The 16,004-nt window shown below is 44.8% G+C and overlaps 1 protein-coding gene and 1 pseudogene across 4 annotated transcripts in view; one reads left to right on the forward strand and one right to left on the reverse strand.

The window, feature by feature from the left end:
- IP6K1 (inositol hexakisphosphate kinase 1) overlaps positions 1 to 15,707 on the reverse strand; it is a 61,326-nt gene extending 45,619 nt beyond the window's left edge. The window contains exons 1-2 of one of the 3 annotated variants that reach the window (XM_032289857.1): positions 15,510 to 15,707; positions 5,959 to 6,087 (exon numbers count right to left, since the gene is read on the reverse strand). The gene's annotated coding sequence lies outside the window, so the exon portion shown is untranslated. Of the gene's footprint in view, positions 1 to 5,947; positions 6,088 to 15,509 lie in introns of all 3 variants that reach the window. The other 2 variants (XM_032289856.1, XM_032289855.1) reach the window with 2 other exon arrangements.
- On the forward strand, positions 10,071 to 10,512 carry LOC116559302 (annotated as a pseudogene). The gene has a single exon (XR_004272414.1). The product of XR_004272414.1 is annotated as a 40S ribosomal protein S15a pseudogene (transcript).
- Positions 15,708 to 16,004: the final 297 nt, after the last annotated feature.

Consider the following 16,004-nt stretch of genomic DNA (forward strand, 5'->3'; position numbering starts at 1 on the left):
AGCTAACTCTAAAATGTATATAGTAATAAAAAGAAATTAGAATATGCAAATAAATCTTAATAAAGTGGATTATTTACATTGCCTGATATCAAGATTTGCTATAAAGCTACAGTAGTGGGGTGCTGGCATATAGATAAACAAACAGATCAATGGAACAGAACACAGATTCAGAAGGCCGATATCTTCAGAGTCAATTGTTTTTGTTTTTGTTTGCAAGAGACCAATCAGGATATAACAGTCGATTGTTTTTTGACAAAACTAGCAAAGCACACCAATGGGGAGTGAAAATTTTGGTGGTTTTAAACTACATCAAATTTTCTTACATTCTTCCCTCTAAAAAGTGAAATCCTCCTCTCTCTGAGTATAGGCTAGACTTAGTGGCTCATTCTAATGAAAAAAATAGGGCAGAAGTGATAGTGTACGACTAGGTCATAAGAGGCAACACAGTTTCTTCCTTGCTTTGTCTTAGATCATTTCTGGAGGAGATAACTGCACACCATGAGGATACTCAAAGAGGCCTGAGTATAACTTGAACCTGGGAGGTGGAGGTTAGCTTGAAAAGTAGGGTAAATTTAAAAAAAAGAGAGTGACCAAGCCCTGGGTAGACACATAGTTGACAAGGAACTGAGGCCTCCTGCCAAGAGCTCTATGAATAAGTCATCTTGAAAACAGATCCTCTAAGCCAAGCACGGTGGCTCACGCCTATAATCCCAACACTTTGGGAGGCCAACAGGAAAGATCACTTGAGCCCAGGAGTTCAAAACCAGCCTGGGCAACAAAATGAGACCCCATCTCTATAAAAACATCGAAAAAATTAGTCCCGCATGGTGGTGCATGCCCGTAGTTCCAGCTACTTGGGAGGCTGAGGTGGGAGGATCGCTCAAGCCCAGGAGGCCAGGGCTGCAGTATGTAGTGATCACACCACTGCACTCCAGCCTGGACCACTTCTGAATTCCTAGGCCTCAGAAACTGAGGTAATAACTGATTGCTGTTTTAAACTGCTAAGTTTTGGAATAATTTGTTACAGAGCAATAGATAATACACAAGTCTTTTCAACAAATGTTGCAAGTACTGGAACAACCAGATATCCATGTGTGGCAAGAATAAACACCAACACCAATCTCACAAAATAACAAAAATTAACTTAAGATGGCTCAAAGACCAAATGTAAAAGCTAAAACTATAAAGCTTCTACGTGAAAACATAAAAAATAAAGTTAGGCTGGGTACAGTGGCTCACACCTATAGTCCCAGCACTATGGGAGGCTAAGGTGGGCAGATCGCTTGAGCTTGCCTGCAGTCCTAGCTACTTAGGAGGCTGCAATGGGAGAATGGCTTGAGCCCTGAAAGTTGAGGCTGTAGTGAGTGGAGATCGCACCACCACTGCACTCCAGTCTGGGTGACAGAACCAGACCCTGTCTCAAAAAAATAAATAAATGAAGTTATATGCTTTACATTACCTGACTTCAAGCCTTGCTAGAAATGTCCAAAACTTAGAGGTAGGCACGGTATCCTCAGGACACAGAAAGCAATAACCGTTAACAGAAATTATTGATAAATCAGACTTCATAAAAACTGAAAACATCTGATATTTATGTATGTATGTATTTATTTATTTATTTATATTTTTAGTTTTTGGACACAGAGTCTCTGTCACCCAGGCTGGAGTGCAGTGGCTCAATCTCGGCTCACTGCAACCTCCACCTCCCAGGTTCAAGTGATTCTCCTGCCTCAGTCTCCTGAGTAGCTGGGACTACAGGCACAAACCACCATGCCTGGCTAATTTTCGTATTTTTAGTAGAGATGGGGTCTCATCATATTGGCCAGGCTGATCTTCAACTCCCAACCTCGTGATCCACCCACCTTGGCCTCCCAAAGTGCTGGGATTAGAAGTGTGAGCCACCGCGCCCGGCCTATTATTTTTTTGAAACGGAGTCTTGCTCTGTTGCCCAGGCTGGAGTGCACTGTTGCAATCTCAGCTCACTGCAACCTCCGCCTCCTGGGTTCAAGAGATTCGCCTGCCTCAGCCTCTCTAGCTGGGATTACATGCACGTGCCACCATGCCAGGCTAATTTTTGTATTTTTAGTAGAGACGAGGTTTCACCATGTTGGCCAGGTTTGTCATGAACTACTGACCGCAAGTGATCGGCCCGCCTCAGCCTCCCAAAGTGCTGGCATTACAGGCGTGAGCCACTGTGCCCATCCCTCTTTAAAATATACGATTAGGCCGGGCGCGGTGGCTCAAGCCTGTAATCCCAGCACTTTGGGAGGCCGAGGCGGGTGAATCACGAGGTCAAGAGATCGAGACCATCCTGGTCAACATGGTGAAACCCTGTCTCTACTAAAAATGCAAAAAAAAAATAATAATAATAAATAAATAAATAAATAAAATATACGATTAAGAAAATAGGCCAGGCATGGTGGCTCATGCCTCTATTCCTAGCATTTTGGGAGGTCCAGGCAAGAGGCCTGCTTGAGGTCAGGAGTTCAAGACCAGCCTAGGCAAATAATATTGAGACCCCTATTGCTACAAAACAACTTTTAAAAGAAAATAAGCTGGGCATGGTGGTATATACATGTAGTCCTAGCTACTACGGAGGCTGAGGCAGGAGGGTTGTTTAAGCCCAGAAGTTAGAGGGTACAGTGAACTATAATCACGCTACTGCACTCCAATCTGGGCGACAGAGTAAGCCTTGTCTTTAAAAAGAAACTAAACAAAAAGCATGGTATCCAGAATACAAAAAGATCTCCTAAATCTCAATTAACACACCGAAAAAAACTGCCAGGCACAGTGGCGCATGCCTATAGTCCCAGCTACTTGAAAGGATAAGGCAGAAGGATCCTTTGAGCCCAGAAGTTCAAGTCCAGCTTGGGCAACATAGATATCTTTTAGACACAGGGAGGCCCTATCTCTAAAAGATAAATTTCTTTAAAAAAATAAGCCAATTTTTTAAAGAATGGACAAAAGATATGAATAAGTACTTCAAAAAGGAAGATACACAAAGACCAATAAGTACAGGAAAAGGTGCTCGATATCATTAGCATTCAAGTAAATAAAAATTAAAAGCATAATGAGTTACCTACCGCTATACTTTCACCCAAATGGCTAAAATTAAAAACAGACTACAACACATTAAATGTTGCTAAATGTGGAACAACCACAATTCCCACACATTATTGATGAGAGTGTAAAAATGGTACAACCATTTTGGAAAAGGTGTTACAGTTTCCTATAAACATACATCTATCCTATGACTCAGCAATTCTATTCTCTTCAAGAGCAATGAATGCGTATGTCCACAAAAAAAACCTGTGCAAAAGAATTCATAAAAGCTTTACTCCTAAGGCAAACCACTGGAAACAGCCCAAATATCTATCAACAGGAGAATAAACAAACTGTAGTGTTAATGCAGTGAAACACCACATAGCAATAAAAATAAACAAATTACTGATACAGACAACAGCATGGATAAATTAAAACATTACACTATGTGAAAGAAACCTTACACAAGAGTGGCCAGGTGCTCTGGCTCACACCGTAATCCCAACCAACGTCTTTGCAAGGCCAAACACGGAGGATCGCTTAGGCCCAGGAGTTTGAGACCAACCTGGGCAACATGGCAAGATCTCTACCAAAAAGAGTTTTTAATTAGATGGGTGTAGCAGTGCACACCTATAGTCCCAGCTACTTGGGAAGCTAAGGTGGGAAGATCCCTTGAGTACAGGGTGGGTGCAAGGTGGCAGTGAGCTATAATTGCACCACTGCACTTCAACGTGGGTGACAAAACAAGATCCCGTCCCTAAAACAGAAAAAGAGAAAAATATATATATACATATATATATATGTCTTCCTAATTTCTTAATATATTTTATATACATAACATATTGAAAGACTATATGTAAAATATGTATACATAGAAAGACTATATATACACACATATATTGACTTCCTATATTCCAGAGTGTTCTCCCTTTTTTTTTTTTGAGACAGGGTCTCCCTCTGTTGCCCAGGCTATAAAGTGCAGTGGCACAATCATAACTCACTGCAGCCCCAATCTCCTAGGCTCAAGCAATCCTCCCACCACAGCCTCCCTAGTAGCTAGGACTACAGGTACATACCACCACATCCAGCTAATTCTTTTATTTTTTGTAGAGACAAGGTTTCACCATGTTGCCCAGGCTAGTCCTGGACTCAACTGATCCTCCCATCTCCGCTTCCCAAAGTGTGGGATTACAGGCATGAGCCACGGCACCCAGCCTCTCTCTACTTCTGACTAGCCAATTTCTCATTACTCCATCCAGTCTCTGTTACAGTTAATAATTCTAATTTTTTTACATAGAGATAGGATCTCGCTACGTTGCCCAGGCTGGTCTTGAACTCTTGAGCTTTTTTTTTTTTTTTTTTTTTGAGACAGAGTCTCACCCCATCACCCAGGCTGTAGTACAATGGTGCAATCTCAGCTCACTGCAACCTCCACCTCCCGGATCCAAACGATTCTCCTGTCTCAGCCTCCTGTGGGATTACAGGTGCCTGCCACCATGCCCAGCCTATTCATTATATTTTCTGTGCTAATGATCTCACTGTAATTTTTGCTGCTCTGTCTCCATGTAAAGTACCAAAAACAGTAAACCAAAATAGCCTATGTATAACCTGCCTAGTGTGCTGCTTGGCCCTTATCCACACATCTTCCATTGAGCGTAAATCTTTATAAATAAGTTTCAGAATATTCACTAGCGAAGAAGCATGGTGGTACACATCGGAGGCTGAGGTAGCAGGATTACTTGAGCCCAGGAGTTCGAGACCAGCACCAGCAACATATCAAGACCCTGTCTCTAAAATACACACACACACACACACACACACACACACACACCCCTAGAGTACTAGCCACCAAACCAATTTTTTGGTCCAAATTCTAACTATAAAGTCTCCAAGTCAGTTAGGGACCCTTAAATTTAAATTTGCAAAAAAAAAAAAAAATCTTAAGTACTTATATAATCAAATACATATTGAATACCTACAGAGTAAGACCCTGTAGAATATTATTACTAACAAGACAAAAATAATTCCTGAACTGAAAGTCAGGATGGCCCAAGAAGTTAATGGTGAAACCATGAAATATTACAGACTGAGCTATGCATAATAGGTGACCTGTGGAAATGACTTTTAATGGGAGAGGAAATTTAAGGGATGAATGCTTATCACCAAAAGCACTGCCTGTGACTACCAGACATTGAAGTCTAGAACACTCAGCTAGGGCTCTGAAACAAGAGACTATACAGTGAATTCTCATTACTGATGGTAACTATGTTCTATAAAGTCACTGTGTACACTGAGTTATTGAATACTGAGTCACTGCACCTAGACAAAATAAATGGTTACGTTCCTGCAAGTCTCTGGTCATATTTTTTTTCTTTTTTTTTATAAACTCTCAACCAGTGGAAGATGATCGTTATATTTTCATCAACCAATGAATATATAACCTTCCAGATTGACATACATACATACAATATAATACCTTATACATGTTTCTGTTTAAAGACACCTCATTTTTTTTTTTTTTTTTTTTTTTTTTTGGAGACAGAGTTTCGCTCTTGTTACCCAGGCTGGAGTGCAATGGCGCGATCTCGGCTCACCGCAACCTCCGCCTCCTGGGTTCAGGCAATTCTCCTGCCTCAGCCTCCTGAGTAGCTGGGACTATAGGCACGCGCCACCATGCCCAGCTAATTTTTTGTAGTTTTAGTAGAGATGGGATTTCACCATGTCGGCCAGGATGGTCTCGATCTCTTGACCTCGTGATCCACCCGCCTCGGCCTCCCAAAGTGCTGGGATTACAAGCGTCAGTCACCGTGCCCGGCCAAGACACCTCATTTTATATAAATTACTAATTCATTAACACTTAACTCACAGTCAACAGCATTACAACTCATGCCTGAACAAAACTTACCTAACACTTACATTCTTTGTAAGGTAATCAAACCCTTCTTGTGCTTAGAAACACCAGGCAACACTTCAATACTATGTCTGGGGGCCATTTTAAGCATCAAAATCACCACAGGGCCAGATGCAGTGGCTCACACCTGTAAGCTGTGCCAAAAAAATAAAAATAAGCCAGGCCGGGCACGGTGGCTCAAGCCTGTAATCCCAGCACTGTGGGAGGCTGAGGCTGGTGGATCACGAGGTCAAGAAATCGAGACCATCCTGGTCAACATGGTGAAACCCCGTCTCTACTAAAAATACAAAAACATTAGCTGGGCATGGTGGCGCGTGCCTGTAATCCCAGCTACTGAGGAGGTTGAGGCAGGGGAATTGCCTGAACCCAGGAGGCGGAGGTTGCGGTGAGCCGAGATCGCGCCATTGCACTCCAGCCTGGGTAACAAGAGTGAAACTCCGTCTCATAAAAAAAAAAAAAAAAAATAAGCCAAGTGCGGTGGTTCACACCTGTAATCTCAGCACTTTGGGAGGCCAAGGCGGGAGATCACCTGAGGTTTGAGACCAACCTGACCAACATGGAGAACCCCATCTCTATTAAAAAGAAATCAGCCAGGCGTGGTGGTACGTGCCTGTAATCCCAGCTACTCGGGAGGCTGAGGCAGGAGAATCACTTGAACCTGAGAGGGAGAGGTTGCAGCGAGCCGAGATTGCGCCTCTACAGTCCAGCCTGCGTGACAGGGTGATATTCCATCTCAAAAAAAAAAAAAAAAAAAAGCAAATAAATGCGAAAAATCATGGTACTAAATAGACCAAGAAAAGGACACTTATTTACAGTCTGATAGTTGGAAAAAAGGCGGCAGCATGTCTCCTTGTTTAGCCTCAGCTGAGAACACACATCGCAAAATTTTTGCCACTCTGTGCATGTCTATAAATGACAGCAAAAGCACCATAAGTATTGATTTTGGGGTTACAAGTAAATTTTAGCAGATTTGCAAACTTGAAAATACAGACTCCATGAATCATGAGGATCGACTGTATATTATTAATATGATTCCATTTACGTGAAACTTTTAAGAAATGCAAATTTAATCTACAGTGACAAAAAAAATCAGCACCCGTCTGTGTCCAAGGAAGCAGGCTTGGGATGACTGGAAAGGGAAATAACAGTACCTTCTACGACTAACTGGAATCTTTTCACTGGGCCAGGCACAGTGGCTCATGCCTGTAATCCTAGCACTTGGGAAGGCCAAGGTAGGTCAATCACTTGAGGTCAGGAGTTTGAGACCAGCCTGGCCAACATGGCGAAACCCCATCTCTACTAAAAAAAATACAAAAACCAGTCCAGTGTGGTGGCACATGCCTGCAATTCCCACTACTCTGGAGGCTGAGGCACAAGAACTGCTTGAACCTAGGAGACGGAGGTTGCAGTGAGCCAAGATGGCACCACTGCACCCCAGTCTGGGCGACAAAGCAAGACTGTGTCTCCAAAACAATAGAAATCTTCTCACCAAAATGAAATAGACAGCTGTTGGGCCAGGCACAGTGGCTCACACCCGTAATCCCTGCACTTTGGGACCACCCTGGCCTACAGGTGAAACCCTGTCTCTACTAAAAATACAAAAATTAGCCGTGTGTGGGGGCAGGTGACTGTAATCCCAGCTACTCAGGAGGCTGAGGCAGGAGAATCCAGGAGGTGGAGGTTGCAGTGAGCGAAGATCGTGCCACTGCCCCCCCCCCGGGGGGCAAAAAAAAATTTTTAAAAAAAAAAAAAAAAAAAAAGACAGGGTCTCACTCTGTCCCCCAGGCTGGAGTGCAGTGACCCAACCACAGCTCACTGTAGCCTTCAACTCAAGTGATCCTCCCACCTTAGGCTCCACTGTAGCTGGGGCTACAGCCACGTACCACCATGCCTGGCTAATTTTTTAATTTTTTATATCAATGGGGTCTCGCTATGTTTCCAGAGCTGGTCTCAAACTCCTGGGCTCAAGTGATCCTACTGCCTCAGCCTCCCAAAGGGCTAGGATTATGGGCATGAGCCACCATGTCCACATTTTTAATTAACAGCTCTTTATTGATATATTATTCACGCATCATACAATTCACCATTAAGGTGTATAATTCAATGATTTTAAGTATAACACATTCACAGATAGGCGCAACCATCACCACAATTTTAGAATGTTTTAATCATCTCAAAAAGAAATCCCATACCCTTAATCTATCACTTTCCCTAGCCCCCACCACCACCTCCAGGCCATACGCAATCACTAATCTACTTTGTCTCTATTGCCTGTTCTGGGTATTTCACATAAATGGAATCACATGAATGTGAACTTTTGCATCTGGCTTCTTTCACTTAACATGTTTTCAAGATTCATCCATATTGTAATATGAATCAGCACTTTGTTCCTTTTTATTGCAGAATAATATTCCCTTGTATGCATATACCACATTTTATCCGTCAGCTGATGGACATCTGGGTTGCTTCTCTTTTTGGCTATTATAACACTGCTATAAACATTCATACACAAGTTTTTGCGTGAACATGTTTTCATTTCTCTTGGATAGATAACCAGGAGGGAGATTGCTGGATCATATGGTAACTGTATGTTTAACCACATAAAGACTGTTTTCTCAAGTGGCCCACTTGACATTCCCACCAGCAATATATGAGGTCTCTGATTTCTCCATATCTCCATTAATTAAGTATGACATATCTCCATCAACATAAGACATCTGATTTTCTGACTATAGAATAAGTTGTTTGGTAATTGTTCATTCAATCATAATACACCCAAATTTTTCTTTTCTTTCTTTTTAGAGACAGGGTCTTGCTCTGTCATCAAAGCAGGAATGCAGTGGTACAATCATGGCTTATTGCAGCCTAAACCTCCTGGGCTCAAGGAATCCTCCCACCTCTGCGTTCCAAGCAGCCAGGACTACAGGTGCGTGCCACCATGCTCATTTAATTTTTTAATTTTTTTTGCAGAGACAGAGTCTTGCTGTGTTGCCCAGGCTGGTCTCAAACTCCTAGGCCCAAGCAATTTGCCTGCCTCAGCCTCCCAAAGCACTGGAATTACAGGCATGAGCCACTGCACCTGGCCTACACCTAAAATTTTATGTATTTCAAGGTGCTCTTATTCATTAACATTGAATTTTAGACTTGAAAAGAGTCCAGTCCTAGACCTGCTCCCCTACCCTGCCCTCCTTTTATATAGTGAGACAGGAATAAATAAGCTAAACCCACAAATAAAATTTTACAGAAGAGATCAGCAAATTTTCTAGGTACTCAACAAAACAAAGTCCCTAACAGAGATCCAGCACTGAAGTGAACATGTGTTCCCATCAAAGCTCATTTGTTATGTCTTCTAAATAAACGTAATCTCAAACCACAGCAGCACAAACGAGAGCATTGATCTATCATCTTTCATACACACACACCCCCACACAGCCACATATCTTAGGCTTTCCTACCCAGAATCTATTGCTCAAATTCTGCTGTAGTAGGAGAAATGAAAACCTATATCAAAATCAGTGCAAAGGCAGATCCAGAGCCACAAAGACACAAAATGACTAACTGCTTCCTTGTTCCAAGTCAGAAAGAGTATACTGTGCAGTCTTTCCCCAGCTCTGTCCATCACTGTTCCTTAGTGTCAGGGCCGCACTGGGAGAAGGGCAGGCAGCAAATACTACCATTTACAGCAGTCCAAGGAGGCAGTAAGAAGACCAAGGCTCAACCAAGAAAAGGCGCAAGAATGTTTGCATCCAGTGCCATGCTCACAGAAATGTTTTCCTAGAAAACTGGCATTTTAACCAGGAAGGGCTGTTTCCAGGCCTTAGTTCTGCCCTATGAGCAAGTTCTCTCTGTTCTGCAGCACTAAGGGATGGGCCTGCCTCTATAAAACACTAGAGTTAACATGTGCAAGTACTTTAAGGCAAGGCAGGGTGGAGGAAGAAATTCATAGCCACCAAATCCCCATTTCTACTTGCCCATTCCCTTCTATTTCCCTGTTTAATTACAAAAGGTGTTTTCAACTCAGACAAATCTAGTACATCTTTATGAATATTTGGTCCTCATCTACTACGTACAGGTGCAAAAAGACCCAAAAAAGTATAAAATACAGTCCCTAGCTTTTCCGCCATCTTTCCGTGCCGCCACAATGGTGCGCATGAATGTCCTGGCTGATGCTCTCAAGAGCATCAACAATGCCGAAAAGAGAGGCAAACGCCAGGTGCTTATTAGGCCGTGCTCCAAAGTCATCGTCCGGTTTCTCACTGTGATGATGAAGCATGGTTACTTTGGCGAATTTGAAATCATTGATGATCACAGAGCTGGGAAAATTGTTGTGAACCTCACAGGCAGGCTAAACAAGTGTGGTGTGATCAGCCCCAGATTTGATGTGCAACTCAAAGATCTAGAAAAATGGCAGAATAATCTGCTTCCGTCCCGCCAGTTTGGTTTCATTGTATTGACAACTTCAGCTGGCATCATGGACCATGAAGAAGCAAGACGAAAACACACAGGAGGGAAAATCCTGGGATTCTTTTTCTAGGGTTGTAATACATATATTTACAAATGAAACGCCTCATGGACCAAAAAAAAAAAAAAAAATACAGTCCCTATCAGAAAAGGATCAGCCCCAACCAGAAGAAAAAAAAAAAAAAAAAAAATTGTTTTTTGAGACGGAGTCTCGCTCTTGTTGCCCAGGCTGGAATGCAATGGTGCAATCTCAGCTCATTGCAACCTCAGCCTCCCAGGTTCAAGCGATTCTCCTGCCTCAATCTCTCGAGTAGCTGGGACTACAGGCACCTGCCACCATGCCCAGCTAATTTTTTTTTTTATTTTTAGTAGAGATGGGGTTTCACCAGGCTGGCCAGACTGGTCTTGAACTCCTGACCTCAGGTAATCCACCCACCTTGGCCTCCCAAAGTGTTGGGATTATAGGCATGAGCCACTGCGCCTGGCCCAAAAAAATTATTTTTATTTGTATTTTTTGAGATGGAGTCTCGCTCTGTCACACAGGCTGGGGTGCAATGGTACAATCTAGGCTCACTGCAACCTCTGCCTCCCAGGTTCAAGCGATTCTCCTGTCTCAGCCTCCCAAGTAGCTGGGATTACAGGCACATGCCACCACGCCTGGCTAATTTTTGTATTTTTAGTAAAGATGGGGTTTCATCATATTGGTCAGGCTGGTCTCAAACTCCTGATCTCAGGTGAATCTGCCCGCCTTGGCCTCCCAAAGTGCTGGGATTACAGGCATAAGCCACTGCGCCCAACCTAAAAAATTAATCTTAAAAGAGCAAATACTATTTTAAGGGCAAAATGCCACTGCAGTTCAAAGAGTGTGGAATATATCCCCAGGAACTGAAGTGTTTTGGTGGTGTTTTATAAAGACGGCAGATAGAAACAGAGCTGGACTCTACAGGAGAGAGAAGCTGAAGGAAAAGTTCATCTCCACAGGGCACAGGTCACTGGATTCATCCAGGAGAGGATTTGTGTAGAGAAAGAGTATGTATGGAATGTTTAGCAAACCATTTGGTTAGTGGGGATTAGAATAAACCCTGAGGAGGTAGGCTGGAGCCAGCTGGACAGTATCACCTTAAATGCCACATTAGGACATCAGATCTCATCCCATAAGCCTGTAGCAGTTCCTGATTTCAGTGCAGAATCTCCGTAGCCTGTGCAGTGTGAAAAAGTCCTGAAATGGCCAGGCAAGGTGACTCACATCTGTAATCCAGCACTTCAGGAGGCCAAAGTGGGAGGATCACTTGAACCCAGAAGTTAGAGACCAGTCTGGGCAACAAGCAAGACTTCATCTCCATTTTAAAAAAAATTAAAAATTAGCTGGGCACAGTGGTACCCACCTATAGTTCTGGCTACTCTGGAGGCTGAGGCAAGAGGATCACCTGAGCCCAGATGTCCAAGGCTGCAGTTAGCTATGATCGTGCCACTGCACTCCAGCTAGGCAACAGAGCAAGAGCCTGTCTCAAAAAAATATATATATTAAGTAAATAAAAGTACTGAAGTTTACAGATGAATTATGCAACGACAAAGGACGTGGATGGAGGGTCTACTACTACAACAGTCTCACACATTTGCATTTAAAAATGCCCATGACAAGCCAGGCACAGTGGCTCATGCCTGTAATCCCAGCACCTTGGGAGGCTGAGGCAGGAGGGTCATTTGCACCCAGGAGTTTGAGACCAGCCTGAGCAACATAATGAGAACCCCATCTCTACAAAACAAATTAAGACAAAGAAAATTAGCCAGGCAAGGTGGTGCACATGTGTAGTCCTAGCTACTTGGAAAGCTGAGGCAGGAGGATCACTTGAGCCCAGGAGTTAAGAGGCTGCAGTGAGCTACAATTGTGCCACTGCACTCTAGCCTAGGAGGCTTTTAAGAGACTGTCTCTTAAAAAAGGCTGGGCGTGGTGGCCCAGGCTTGTAATCCCAGCACTTTGGGAGGCCAAGATGGGAGGATCACTTGAGACTAGGAGTTCAAGCCCAGTCTGGGCAGCAGAGACCCCGTCCTCTATTTAAATAAATAATTTTTTAAAATGCAAATGACAGCCAAGTGTGGTGGCTCATACCTGTAATCCCAGAATTTTGGGAGGCTGAGGCAGGTTGATCACCTGAGGTCAGGAGTTGGAGACCAGCCTGGCCAACATGGTGAAACCCCCTTTCTACTAAAAATACAAAAATTAGCCAAGCGTGGTGGCAGGTGCCTGTAATCCCAGGTACTCAGGAGGCTAAGGCAGAAGAATCACTTGAACCTGGGAGGCAGTGGTTGCAGTGAGCCAAGATCATGCCACCACACTCCAGACTGAGTGACAGAGTGACAGTCAGTCTCAAAAATAAATAAATAAATGCAAATGACAGTATTGCTATTGGCTACCTCTGGGTAATAACCATGTTGAATCAAGCATCATCTACTATTCATAAATATTCATGAGGTAGAAGCATTAAACAAAGGCAATAAAAGTTATTGGATATTCCTCAGGACAGTGGTTCTAAAACAGGGTTAGACCATGGATGGACTGAATGGGCCCTTGAATCCCCAAAAATTGTATGCAAAAGTCAGCGTTGTGAACCTGACCAAGAATAGAGTCTCTTTCTACATCCCAAAGAGGTCCAAAATCCAAAACCAGATAGAAGTCTAATTCAGGGTTATTATAACAAAAATCAGCAAGAATGTAACCTGTTTACTCTGTAGCTGCCTTAATTTTCTAAGGAAGGCATTAATCAAAGCAGGGGCTTGGGCCTGACACGGTAGCTCACGTGTGTAATCCCAACACTTTGGGAGTCCAAAGCAGGTGGATCACTTGAGGTCAGGAGTTGGAGACAAGCCTGACCAACATGGTGAAACCCCGTCTCTACTAAAAATAAAAAACTAGCTGGGCATGGTGACACATACCTGTAATCTCAGCCACTTGGGAGGCTGAGGCAGGAGAATCGCTTAAACTCAGGAGGCGGAGGCTGTATGAGCGGAGATTGTGTCACTGCACTCCAGCCTGAGCAACAGAATGAGACCCCATCTCAAAAAAAAAAAAAAAAAAAAGCAGGGGCTTGGGACAATTTTGAAAAGCTCCTAATATTTTAGAATCTCCCTCCTTTCTTTTCAAGAACTGCCCAAAGAACTGGTCTTACCAAGATTAAACACAATAAAGATTCAAAAAATGGCCCTGAGGAAGGACAATGAAATAAATAACTAAAGACTACTCAACTTCTCCTTTGCCTTACAACTGCAGTATAATCTCAGTCTAACAGCAACAAACTGCCAGCCTCCTCTGGGTTCAGTATCTGCCTTCCTAAAGGATCTCCTGACCAAGGAGCTGGTTTCTTTAAAAATTATTATTTTATTTTTATTTTTAATTTTTTGGACACTGAGTCTCACTCTATATTGCCCAGACTGGAATGCAGTGACGCAATCTCAGCTCACTGCAACCTCCACCTCCCAGGTTCAAGCAATTCTCTTGCCTCAGACTGAGTAGCTGGGACTACAGGTGCGCACCCCACGCCCAGCTAATTTTTGTATTTTTAGTAGAGACAGCGTTTTGCCACGTTCGGCAAGCTGGTTTCAAACTCCTGACCTCAGGTGATCTGCCTGCCTCAGCCTCCCAAAGTGCTGAGATTAAAGACGTGAGCCACTGTGCCCAGCCTCTTTCAAAATTATACATTCAGAGGTGACAAGATCCTGATAGAAGTACACAAAGTACTGTTGCTTGACTTCTTAGTCATCTCATGCAGGCATGTTGTATGACCACATACAAGAAGCCTGTGCAAAGAACCAAACGGACCACAGGTCCAGAGAAATGTGTTCTGGTGCAATGAGAACTCTTCCTAGACCTGCACACACTGCTGAGGATCTCCAACCTACCCACATTCACGGGTAAGGTGCTGAAGGTCTGTTTTCACTGAACAAGATAATTTTAGTACTGTTAAAAGTTAATTTGCTCTGAGCGTGGTGGCACAGGCCTGTAATCCCAGCACTCTGGGAGGCTTAGGCGGGCGGATCATGAGTTCAGGAGTTCGGGACCAGCCTGGCCTTAGTGAAACCCCCATCTATACTAAAAAATACAAAAATTAGCCGGACATGGTGGCGCAGGCCTGTAGTCCCAGCTACTTGGGAGGCTGAGGCAGGAGAATCACTTGAACCCAGGTGGTGGAGGTTGTGGTGAGCCAAGATCGCACCAACGCACTCTAGCCTGGACAACAGAGTGAGACTCCATCTCAAAAAAAAAAAAAAAAAAAGTTAATTTGCCAGTTCACCATCCACAGCAAAAACAAGTTTCTTTTTCCGATTCTAAGACACTCCTACATTTCCTTTGTCTCCTATAGCGAATATCTCTTTAGGAGATAAAATTAATCAAGTCATCACCATAATATTCACTTTCTCCTACAGCAAAAAGAGAAAGACATTACCACTCTCCAAAAAGTGGTAGTGAAGAACCAAAGAAATTATGTTTCAAAACAAAAACCCAGGCATTATGGACATTTAACCAGGCTCTTTGGGAGGAAACAAACGGTGAGCTTCTAAGCGCACGTGAGGCCCTGAACGGGTTTCAGGAAGCAGGAGCCAGGCAGAGGGTCCACCTTGCTAGAATCACAGGGCCGTGACACCGGCCTGCCTGGCTCGCAGGGGCTTTGGCTTGCTTCGTATAGTCTTAGCGTCCAACGTCTTGAAAATCACTCAAAGGAGCGCTAAGAAAGAGGTAAGTACATTCGCCAGCCGGGAGCAACACTACTCCCAGCAGAGCATCAGGGTGGCACCGGACACACTTCAGCGCTCCGAATAGCGGACTCCAGAGAGCTTCAGTCAGAGAAGCCGGTTTCCCGCTACTCGCCTGCCAGCCCTCAGGCACTGGCGCTCTCCGACCTCCGCCCCAGCTGTCCCCCACGGCTTCAGTGCCAGCATGTAGGAGGCTCGGCGGGCGGCCGGTGTGGACGCTCGAGTGATACTCCAGTGATGCTCCACCAAAGCCCCTACCCCACGCGCACCCACTCCAATCCCGCGCTCGCCACCGCCCTCCCCGCGGGCGTCAGGCCGGTCCATCGGCCCGGCTCCTGTCACTCACCCGCCCGGCCCGGGCACCGGGCGCCCACGGCTCCCCACGGGAGCTGGGCCCCCCGGGCCTCCAGGTTTCGGCCCGCCCGCTGGCAGGCAGCACAGGTGGCTGAGCCCCGCTACAGCGGCCCCGCACCGGCCGCTTGGTCCAGCTCCCGGCGCTGCCCACTGGGTACGGATCAACAACAAGATGGCGGCTAGCCGAGGGGGCGGGGGCCGGGCGTCATAGTAACCGGGACGGCAAAGAACCCGCCCCCAAGGGATGCTATCCCCAATCAACAGTCTTTTCGCTCGTCGCCAGGGGAAGTGCTTCCCGCTGACAGGTCAGCTCACCTGTCTGTCAGAGTCTGCCTCTCAAGGCCCGTGCCGAAAGCGTGGGGCACGTGACTGTGACGGCATGGGTTGGCGCATGCGCTTCGTTCTCTGAGAGGCTGGCGGCTCAGCTTTTGCTGGCGACTCCGAGGCTAGTGCGCCCTTGGGTTTTCTGCGTGCCTGGCCCGGCTGC

The sequence above is a fragment of the Sapajus apella genome, unplaced genomic scaffold (genome assembly GCF_009761245.1).
Source record: "Sapajus apella isolate SASKATOON/1434 unplaced genomic scaffold, GSC_monkey_1.0 scaffold23, whole genome shotgun sequence".
Taxonomy (NCBI): domain Eukaryota; kingdom Metazoa; phylum Chordata; class Mammalia; order Primates; family Cebidae; genus Sapajus; species Sapajus apella.